An 11370-nucleotide genomic window follows, 5' to 3' on the forward strand; every position below is an offset into this window, starting at 1 on the left:
AAGCAGTAACCACACCACATTTATATTCCAAAGCCACTGAAAGATTAAAATGTGGCTTGGGGCAGCTAGGTGGTGCAGTAGATAGAACATTGGCCCTGAAGTTGGGAGGACCTGAGTTCAAATCTCACCTCAGGCACTTACTAGTTGTGTGACTATGAGCAAGTCACTTAACCCCAATTGCTTTAAACATCCAGGGCCATCTGCAGTCATCCTCATAATATAACTTGCCACTGGACCCAGATGGCTCCAGAGAAGAGAGTGAGGCTGATGAGTACATTCCTCTTTGAGAACAAACAACAAAATGTGCTTTAATCCTTTAAAAAAAAAAAAAAACGGGTCAATGAGGGTTAAGTGACTTGCCTGGGGTCAAGTGTCTGAGGTCTGATTTGAACTCATGTCCTCCTGAATCCAGGGCCAGTGCTTTATCCACTGGGCCACCTAGCTGCCCCCAAAATGTGCCTTAATCTTACCATTAAAATTGTCAATCATTTGATCCATCTACTTCTTTGACAGTAAGTGAGAAATTAATGGTTCTGTGGATGTTAGATGTAACTCAGCAAAATCAACAAATTTTAAGGAAATTTTTTAGAATGTATAGGATATCTAATCATTTAAGACTTAAAATTAGCTGTTGTTTTATTTCTATTAAGTAGCCTGAACCACAAGTCAAGTTTAAGCTATATCTTGATATCCTTTAGTAGTACTGGAAATTTCATCAAGATCAGACAACTCCTCTCAAGGTTATTGTGGAATAAGCAGACAAGAAAAAATGAAATTTCCATTGGCCAAATTGCAAAAGAACTTCACGTGAAAATCAACACTATTTGATTTCAGAACACTATGATACAGCTTGTGTCTGAGGATACCCAGATCATGAGAGTTTCACCACCCTTCCTAATTAAAAGTCATTTCATTTAGGGAACAGTCCTATGAAGCAATGAGGATTAATTTAATGAGAATGCAGAAATTAAATGTCCTCAAACTTCTTCCCCCAGACCACACATTGAGCCAGTGGTAGTCAAATTTGGAATTACACATATTTATATATTTGTGCAAGGTCTATGATTGTAGTTCTTTGGCACAGATCAAGGTCATGGTAACTTTAGGCCTCTGTGGAATTACCAACTCTTGATGGACAGTTCAGGAAAAGCTAAAGGAAGGAAAACAGAGTGAATCTAAGCCACCAAATGGAGGAATATCTGAATTGACAGTGAATGCAAAGATTCAAGCTTTTATCTCAAACCAGCTAAAAACTCAGAAATGTTTCACTATTAGGTTAATTATTCATTTTAATAATGGTGATGATGACAATTAAGGTATAGTATCTCTAAGCAACACAAATTGGAAAAAATTATCTTTGTTAACCACCCTAAGAATATTGAAACAAATCCAGAAGGCTAAACAAGCCTTGATATCTTGCTATATTTCCGTAATGGCTGCTCTCTGTCTTTTCTCCAGGTTACTGGATCCAGTCCTTATTTCTTTTCAAATTGGTTTGAATTTGGCCCTTGTCTTTCTCTGGCCATGATAGATACCTACAGTCTTAGGGCTGAGGAGGAAATGCTGCTGTTCCTGAAATATGGACTAAATTGCTTTTCCAACTATTAGGCCTCTCACTAGAGTCTTGATTGGCCAGAGGCTCTTTTTCTGGGCAAGAATTTTTGCATACAAAGCAATAAATAAAGCTGTGGTTGTGGGAGAAAGTAACCCTTCTCCTTCTACTCCTTTCTCATTACACAATCATCTTTCAGCAGTTTTGTGGTGAAGGGTGACGCACACTTGGATGGTAGGAAGCAACTGTCCGGACTCATTTGAGCCTGGCTTAGCATGAAGGGCAGCCCTGAGCGGACATCTTTGATCAATATGCTGAAGGTCTTACTTAAGAATTACCCATTTTTTAAAATGAAACACTGGAATAAATTACCTCACGCAGTGCTGATTATGGCCAAATACAAGAATTTCCTTTAGATGATGAAAGCACAAAAATATCTTTGTTGTTGCAAAGTCTTCCTCCCACAAAAAAGTAGAGGGGCAAGGGGGCTTCAAATGGTTCAGCCTGAAGAAAGAGCAACTAAAAGCATTAGAAGGATAGAACCTTCATCTTCCTGTCCCTTTCTTCCCTGCTTCCATCTGATGGCCAGGGAGTGCCTCTCACTACAAAGGGAGTGCTATACCGAAGAACATACAGCACTGAGAATGGGTCATTCTAAAATTTAGTCATTCTAAAGATGACTTGATTCTAGCTCCCTACTGGTTTGGGGGGGATGGAGAAAGGATGGACATAGGAAGGAGTACTTGCCTTTCTCCATTCTGAGCCAGCTGATAGAGCCTCAGGCTTAGAATCAGGAAGATCTGAGTTCAAATCCAGTCTTAGATACTTTCTGGCTTTATGACCCTAACCAGCTTAACCTCTTTGCTTCAGTTTCCTTATCTGTAAAATGGGGATGATGATGATGATAATAATAATGTCACATAACTCTCTGGTTTGTGGAAAGGAAAAAATTAATATTTGTTTTTTATTGTTATTGTTTGTCCTTCGTTTTTGAAGAGGAAAGATGACATCACAGGGTGATGTCTTGATTTGCAGGTGAAGTAGATTTAAGTGAGACAGAGTTACACAAAGTCCTCAGCCTCACTCTCTCTTCCAGGGTCACCAAAGTCCAGTGGCAAAACAAAAGTCAAGATGACTGGCAATGTCCCAGGATGCAGTGGACGCATTGGTATCTTCAATGTATATGCTGTCTCCAAAAATTTGAAGGACTACCATGTGGAAGAAGTATTAAACTTGTTCTACTGGTCCCCAGAGCACTCGGTAGAATTCAAAGCAGAGGGTAAAAATGCAGAGGCATATTTCAGTAGAGCTACACCCAGTGGGTGGAAGTTATAGGAAGACATTTTGGGGCTCAGTTTGGAAAAACTTTCTAACAATGATTTCTCCAAAAATGGAATGTGTGAGTGCTCCATTACTTAAAGTCTTCAGTAAGACACTGAATGAACCCTTGTTGGGGATATTGGAAACAAAATGTGTGCTTCGGTCAAGGTTATATTAAATGATCTTGGAGGTTGCTTCCTATCCGGCAATCCTATGACCTGTGATTTTGCACACCTGAAAATTAGTGGTCTCTACACTAAACATTTCTACATGTTATTAAAAAGGATTCTCTTCTTTGCAGTAAAGTCTGAGAAATGCTTTCATACTTCAGTGGGATTATGATCACTTCAGTGTGGGTATTGCTTCCACTGGTGTAGATTTCAACCCATCCATGGCTTCTCACCCTCTGTAGTTTTTGTCCATGTTTCCACAGAGCTCTTAGAGGGTCCACGATATGCCAAAGGCCTTCCTCTATGGCTCTTCACATGTCAAGCACACCAACAGTGTATTCCAGCTGTACCTCTGTTATCCCTCAGCCACCTCTTTTTCTGAATGTAGATTTCCATAACTATATACCTTATACGACCTCTCAAGAATAGGGCATCACTGAAAAAATACTGAAGCTTACTTGTGCCTACCGTGCATTTCTCCATTCTTCTTTAAGTCACGCACAATATTAATTCCTCAAAGAATTAATAAAATGAAATAAATAATAATGATATAATAATAATAAATGATAAAATTGAAATAAAAAGCATTCCAAGACTCATAACCAGAACCTCTCCAACATAAGTAGCAATGCCCTTGCCAGAAGACGAATAGCTCCTCATTGTGATTTTTAAACTATTCTACCTCCAGTCTTCAATAAAAATTTTCTATTATCCCTCATTACTATAGAGTTTTCTTCTTTACAAATAAATACATGAACACTACAGTGACCCCTAGCTGTGTATGTACGTGTGTATAAAATATCAAGTTAATTCCCTAGTATTGATTCAGGTTAAGCCCAACTTGCCCTTTCAGCCAAATTTGTTTCTTATTTTCCAAAGACAGGAAAAGCTTTCAATCTGTCACCTTAGAAAGATATCACTGAGGATGCATGGCTCTATCTGTTTGAAATACTTATGGAAGAGTTAGCAAATGTAGTGTAAAGAATTAATTGTTATTTGAGGTTTTTATGCCTCAACGCACACTGGCCTGGGGCTCCGCAAACCGCATGGTGCTCCACCCACTGGTTGTAGCTATTGCCAGGGCTCTGGCACCTCATGTCATCACCACTCACCATTGCCTACATGGACCTGGAAAAATTATAATGATTGGAAGCCTAGTGAGGGCAGTCATGTGACTGTCAGAGCGGCCATCCTGTTGGCTAGGACTGTGTGGGGTGTTTCCACGTTTGGGGGAGGAGAATTGGGCATTCTAGGTGGAAGCTGGAAAGCGACAGGTGTTCTGCTGTGTATTTTCAGCTGATTCCTGGGTGGTGGTATTTTTTCAGGTATTATAATTTCCCTTTCCCCATTTTATTTCCTTTCCCTTGATCCTACTGATCCTGTTTGTGTTGGTTTTTTTTTTTTTTAAGTGAGGCAATTGGGGTTAAGTGATTTGCCCAGAGTCACATAGCTAGTAAGTGTTAAGTGTCTGAGGTCGGATTTGAACTCAGGTACTCCTGACTCCAGGGCCAGTGCTCTATCCGCTGCACCATCTAGCTGCCCCTAAGTTCATTCTTGTCAAAATGAATCTTGTTCTGTTTTGAGTGAGGCTGCTGGTCTCCTTCCTTGCCCCAATATTGCGGCAAGCCGCTTAGCTAGCACTCCCCAATTAAAAATTGGTCCCCACAGTAGTCAGGAAGAGATGGTTAAGATGACCTCTCAGTCGCACACTTCAAATTATTTTGCTTTTAATTTCTTTGATATTACATGTTCAAAGTGCTTATTTAGTTATCTCCTCTAAAAGATGTTTTTAAAGAAAAATTATTTAACCAACTTGTTATTTGCTACATTAAATACCATACTTGATTTTAAAATTACTAGATGGCTCGGTCAGAGGGAGTAGAAGTGCACGGAGAAGAGATCATGTCCTGGAGGCATACTCCAAAGCGACAGAATCCCATGTTCTACTTGGAATGTTCTATTTAGAATATTAGAGCTGGTTAGCTCTTTAGATTCCTCTATTGTTTTAAATTCTGTTAGCTGGCTCTGTCACAAAATCTGGAGTTGAAATTTTTCCTCTTTATCCACAACTTCTTATCCTTCCCATTTTTTTTACTCTTTGATTTTTATTCAAACTGCTCTTCACACTTAACATAACCTTTTCCCTTAAATCCCTCTCTAGTGTCCCAGTTTATCTCCCCCTTTCTGACTTCATTTGTCAGTAACTAACCATCAACATGGGCAGCTAGGTGGTGCAGTGGATAGAGTACTAGCCCTGGAGTCAGAAGGACCTGAGTTTAAATCTCACCTCAGACACTTACTTGTATAACCCTGGGCAAGTCACTTTATCCCAATTGCCTTAAAAAACATCTGGCCCATCTCCAGTCATCCTGATATTTATCTTACCACTGACCCTAGATGGCTCTGGAGGAGAGAGTAAGGTTGGTGACCTTCCACTGTCCTCCTTCACTTAAATCCAATTCACTGCAAGTCACAACATCACCCTGATGTCATGATCCTCTTCAATGACAAAGGATATCACCCTAGTATCCCTCACTTCCTTGACCTTCTGTCTTTCCTAACCTACTAACTAATTTTCATTCCTGCATAACTTTGACCATCCAATGTTCACATTCTCATCTTTATAAAATTATTAGGAGCATTATCTGTGCGAATTTCAAGGACACCATTAATGGACATTGGGAAGAGAGAAGCAAACAATCCTCTACAGGAAATCACATTACATTCACACAATTAACTGGAAAAAATGTAGAGAATGCAGGAGCCTGCTGTGTTTATTGATTGTTGTTATTTTTTAGGAAGCATTTGACTTGGTAGAGAAAAATGCAGTCCTAAAACACATTGTCTCTGGTATGTGTTTTAGGGTCATAGACTATTCTTTGATACATGCAACCACAGGAATAATTTTGCCGAATGACCTTCAGGTTATTAACATCAAATAACACAAAAGTAAAAAAATGTATGCTCACCAAAAGTGTCTGCTTTGCTTCCATGATTAGATGATGCATTGTTGCTGTTCATTCATTTCAATTGTGTTCAACCCTTAATGAACCCTTTTGGGGTTTTCCTGTAAAGATACTGAAGTCATTCTGCCATTTCCTTCTCCAGCTCATTTTTACAGATGAGGAAACTGAGGCAAGCAGGGTTAAGTGACTTGCTCAGGGTCACACAGCTAGTTAGTGTCTGAGGTCATATTTGAACTCAGGTCTTTCTGACTGCAGGTGTGGTACTCCATCCACTGTGCCAGATCCATTGCATGAACTCTAAATGGAAAGGAGACGTCCTATATATGGTAAAGTCCTTCCGATGCTCTTATCTATAGTCTTGTAATGGTTATAGAACCCTAGATCTTCAAAGGGCCTCCAGAGTGAGATGTATGATTACTCAAAATCACAGTCTCAGAGTACAAAGGGACTTCAGAGACCTTCTAGTACAAGCCATGCCTAAACACAAATTCACTCTCTACAACACACTGCAAAATTGGTCATGCAACCTTTATTTGAAGACATCAAATAAAGAAGAACCACATCTTCCTGAGGCAGCCCATTCTACTTTTGGAAATTGGTATATGTCTTATAGAAACTACATTATAGATTATGGTTATGATCCGACACTAGCCCATAAAAACCTAATAGCCATAATGTACCTGGAAAAATATCAATGTACAATGAAAAATTTAAAAAATACAATAATAGGATCACAGGATTTAGAGCTGGCAGGAATCTCAGAGGTCATTCATTCCAACTCCAGAACCTGTTTGTAGATTGGGAAACAGAGGTACAGTAATAGATAAATGACTTGCCCAAAGTCACTCAGCTACTAAGTAACAAAGACATCAGATAAAAAATTACCATTGTCCACCTGTCCATCACATTAATCCATCAGCAAAAAGAATCTGTCAGGAGAAGGCACTGCAGTGGGATAGTGAGTTGGGCCTAAATGAGAAGGAGAAAAAAAAGCAGGATGAGTCACACTTGAGAATTTATGTGGTGCTTTTAGAAATCTCAATCTGGCTCTTCCTTGTCCTCCTCCTCCTTCTTCTTCTCCTCCTCTTCTTCACCATCACCAGCACCATCATCTTCCTCCTCCTCCTCCTGCTCCTGCCGCTGCTGCTTCTCCCCCCTTTCCCTTGGAGCGGACCATCCTGGTGCCTCTTTTGTGAAGTGGCGGCTGAGGAGACCCCCAGGCTCACCATGGCCGAGGAAAAGTCAAAGGAAGGAGTCAAGACTGAAAACAAGGACCACATTAATTTGAAGGCGGCAGGACAAGATGGTTCGGTGGTGTAATTTAAGATTAAGAGGCACACACCACTTAGTAAACTAATGAAAGCCTATTGTGAATGACAGGGTTTGTCAATGAGGCAGATCAGATTCCGATTTGATGGGCAACCAATCAATGAAACAGACACACTTGCACAGCTGAAAACGGAGGATGAAGATACAATTGATGTATTCAAGCAGCAGACAGGTGGTGTTTACTAAAAAGAGAACCTGCAACTCTACTACAGAACTATACTCCCAAGGAAAACAATACATTCACAATTAGAAAACCAAGATTCGGTTCATCCACATCCTGACTACTGCAGTATAGTTTTCTCTCTTCTTTGATTCCCTTCCCCCATTCTTTTATTGTACATAAAGTAACTGGTGTATGTGCACAGGCATAATGCATATTTTTTTAACTAAATGGCTGATGGTATGTTTTGATCAACATCAAATGGAGATGGGGAGGGGAAAAAACAAACTGGTTCTGTGAAAATATCCCTTTTCGCCATCAGTGGCATGCTCATTCAACTTTTATCTTTATATTCCAGTAAGTTATTGATTGGATAATTTCAATGTTTTTCTTTTATCATTGTAAAACCAAGGACAATTTTATAACTTTTTTGTACGTAGCTGTTACATGTAGGGCAATCTCTGTCTCTCAGTAGGGATAAACTACTATAAAGAAATTGATAGTTTTCCCTTCAAGTCAAACATTTTGTTGTTTAAATAAACGTCTTGTTTAAAATTAAAAAAAGAAATCTCAATCTGTTCTCTCAAAGTTGTACATATGAAATTATACATATATAAAACACATGTATGTGTGCATTTGCATATCTTATATAAACTGTATATAAGAATATAGGGTATATGGGGTGTTCATGGAGGACTGGTGTGAGGGCTTGCTGATCCCTGTTCAGGGATGTTCATTCATCATTGGGGTCCACCCAATTTACCCAACTCTCACCTGGGCCTCCAAGAAGCTATAGCATATTCATTGGCCATACCCTAATAAAACCATCTCAGCAAACAGACTAAACCATGTTGAGTGTAACAGACAGTCCCCAAACCTGTTGGTAAACTAGGGGGATGGTTACCCAAGCATGTGAAAAATTCCCTTGGTAGAATGGGTGGATGAGAACAACTTGTTCCAATGACCATGAAGGCAGCTGACCAGGTACTGTGGTGTCCACAGAGCTTGGTCAGATATTGAAGATACCAATGCATCAACTGCATCCTGGGACATTGCCAGTCATCTTGACTTATGTTTTGCCACTGGACTTTGAAGACTCTGGAAGAGAGAGTGGGGCTGATGACGTTGTGTAACTCTGCCTCACTTAAATCCACTTCACCTGAAAGTCAAGACATTGTCCTCTTTTCATTAGTCCTCTTCCCAACAAAGGACAAACAACAACAACTTTCCTCCAGAAATTCAAGTTCTTACCCTTTAATTCTTCAGGAAAGAGTCTTCAGGATTTGCAGTGGAAAAAATTCATCTCCTAGTGGCCAACATTTTCAGAATGAACCTTAAAAAAAACCACTTAGGACTAGAGAACACTGGGTATTTTTCCCTTTTTCATGAGTTACCATAGATCTCACCACCTAGTGGCCAAACAATTGGTCCTCAGATGAACTACATAATCTATCACTGTGATTATGGTCATAACTTTGTGGCACCTGTTAGAGCCTATGCTTAGCCTTTAAGAGCCTAGGCCCACCTCTATACCATGTGCAGGAAGCAGTGGAATGAGTAAAGGGTATATTGCTGAGGCACCCAGGGAGAGAGGAAGCTGTGATAAGTCAAAACAAGTCAACATAGAACTAAGGAGAAAAATATCGCTTGCACAGTGCAAAGGAAAATGGTTCCTGGTCCCTGGGAGGCCTGTTGTGCTTGAGGTGGAGGGCTAACAGAACTTTAGTAAAAGAATAAAAGGATTCCAGAAACAGATGCAGCACCTGTACCTGCTTGGGAGCTTTACCACAGATGTTCTGGCAAATCTGGAAGAACAGAGCTGGCCCCATGAGAAAGAGAATGCCCAGCATCTGCTGAAAACTATGAAGAATTTTAAAGGAAATACTCCCTGTAGGTAAAACAGTGCAGATGGCAAAAGGAATAGGATCAAAAGCACCAATAGGTGCCATTGGGCCTTAGTTTCTTTATCTGTAAAATGCGAGATTGGAACTTGATGACTTTAGGTCCCTCCCCACCTAGTTCTATATAGTTATGATCCCATATCCTGTGCTCTTATCTCCTGTTATTTCCCTAAACAAGTAGGGGCAGTTAGGTTGTTGTTTGTCCTTCTCTCTCTCTCTCTCTCTCTCTCTCTCTCTCTCTCTCTCTCTCTCTCTCTCTGGGCAATGAGGATTAAGTGACTTGCTAGTAAGTGTCAAGTGTCTGAGGCTGTATTTGAACTCAGGTCCTCAAAGAGAACCATGACATCAAGATGAGGTCACGATTTGCACTGAATTGGATTTAAGTGTGGGAGGGCTGTGCAAGGTCACCAATTTCACTCTCTCCTCCAGAGTCATCTGGGTCCAGCAGCAAGATATACATCAGGATGACTGGAGATGGCCCCATATGTTTAAGAAAGTTGGGGTCAAGTGACTTGCCCAGGGTCACACAGCTAATAAGTATCTGAGGTCACATTTGAACTCAGGTCCTCCCAACTTCAGGGTCAGTGCTCTATCCACTTCACCATCTAGCTGCCCTGTAAATGTAGATATATAGAAATAGAGATAAAGAAACATAGAGATGGAAATAGAAATAGGAGTGATTATAGAGATAGAGATGTAAAGATAGAGATAAATATGGATGTAGCCATAAATATAATGAAGATAAAGATCTTATTCATACAGTCATTTACATGTTGTCTCCCCATTAGACTGTGAGTTACATGAGGGCAGAGACTGTTTTTGCCTTTGTTTATTTCTTCAGTGCTTTGCCCAGTGCCTGGCATATGGTAGATGGTCAATAAAGGTAGCTGATTGACTGATTGACTCCTATGAGTGGTATCTCTCTTCCCATTTCCATGCTGGTTTATTGTGACTTATTAGTTTGCATCCTCTCTTCCTCAGTTCCTTTTATTCACTTCAGCTATCCCAGTGGGTTTAAAGCTAAGGAGGAATAGGAATGGAAGTATGTTCCTCTTTCTCCAATTGTCCCTCAACCCACTAAGACCATACAGGCCTTGGGGAAAAATTTGCTCCCTGGTAAGTATTGTTATTTTTCATGGGTTTTGATATGACTCCTATTTGTTTCCCTTAACCTCTAAATAAACCTATTCATATCTGAACCTTGTGAGCCTATAAGCTTATAACAGAAGTTGGTGACAACATACTTTAGTAGGAGGCTGATGAATGAGGAGGAAGATCAGTTTTCAGATGCTAAAAATCCCAGCTTAAATGGATCTTTGGCAATGAGCCAGAGAAGTGAGAAGTCACCCAAAGTGTACCCAGGCACTGTGTGTTCTGAGGGAGTTGCTGACACAGGATTACCTCAGCATGTTCTATATCGTTTCCACAAAAGTCTAATCATGGTATGGTGGTGACCTTGGGTTCTCTTAGCCTGTCCCAGCAATTGACCCAAAACCTGGTCTTATCAACTCACAAGCATCTTCAATATGTATGTATTCCCCACTTACTTGGCATTTCATCAGACCTGGCTTCCTAATGACTGATGAGCAGATGTACATTTAGAGCCAAAACTGACTGCCTCTTCTGAAATCAGGTCAAGAAACAGGAATTTACTGTATATTCCCAGTTCTTATATAAGTCCCAGTTGGGAAACAAAAAATAATAATAATAAATCTTTTACTGTCCCGGGGCTAGCTCCACCCCAATACAGTCCTTCTCCCAACTCTTCGCTCCCACCCCACCCCATTATTCTTAGTCTATCTGGACTTTCCTTTTGTCATGATTCAGTTCAAGAAAAATGCCATCAACCCATTAGTGTTGCTGTGCCATTCTGTAACAATCATAATAGCCTGCATTTACATAGATGAGGGAAAGAGGGCTGGGGGGGGCGGGGAGAAAGAGGGAGATTATTTACTATGTTGGGGGTAGCTAG

General features: G+C 40.3%; 1 pseudogene; it reads left to right on the forward strand.

Moving 5' to 3' along the window:
* The window catches only part of LOC122747555, a 165045-nt pseudogene extending 157522 nt beyond the window's left edge, over window positions 1-7523 (forward strand).
* Window positions 7524-11370: the final 3847 nt, after the last annotated feature.

The sequence above is a fragment of the Dromiciops gliroides genome, chromosome 1, assembly GCF_019393635.1.
Source record: "Dromiciops gliroides isolate mDroGli1 chromosome 1, mDroGli1.pri, whole genome shotgun sequence".
NCBI classification, from domain to species: domain Eukaryota; kingdom Metazoa; phylum Chordata; class Mammalia; order Microbiotheria; family Microbiotheriidae; genus Dromiciops; species Dromiciops gliroides.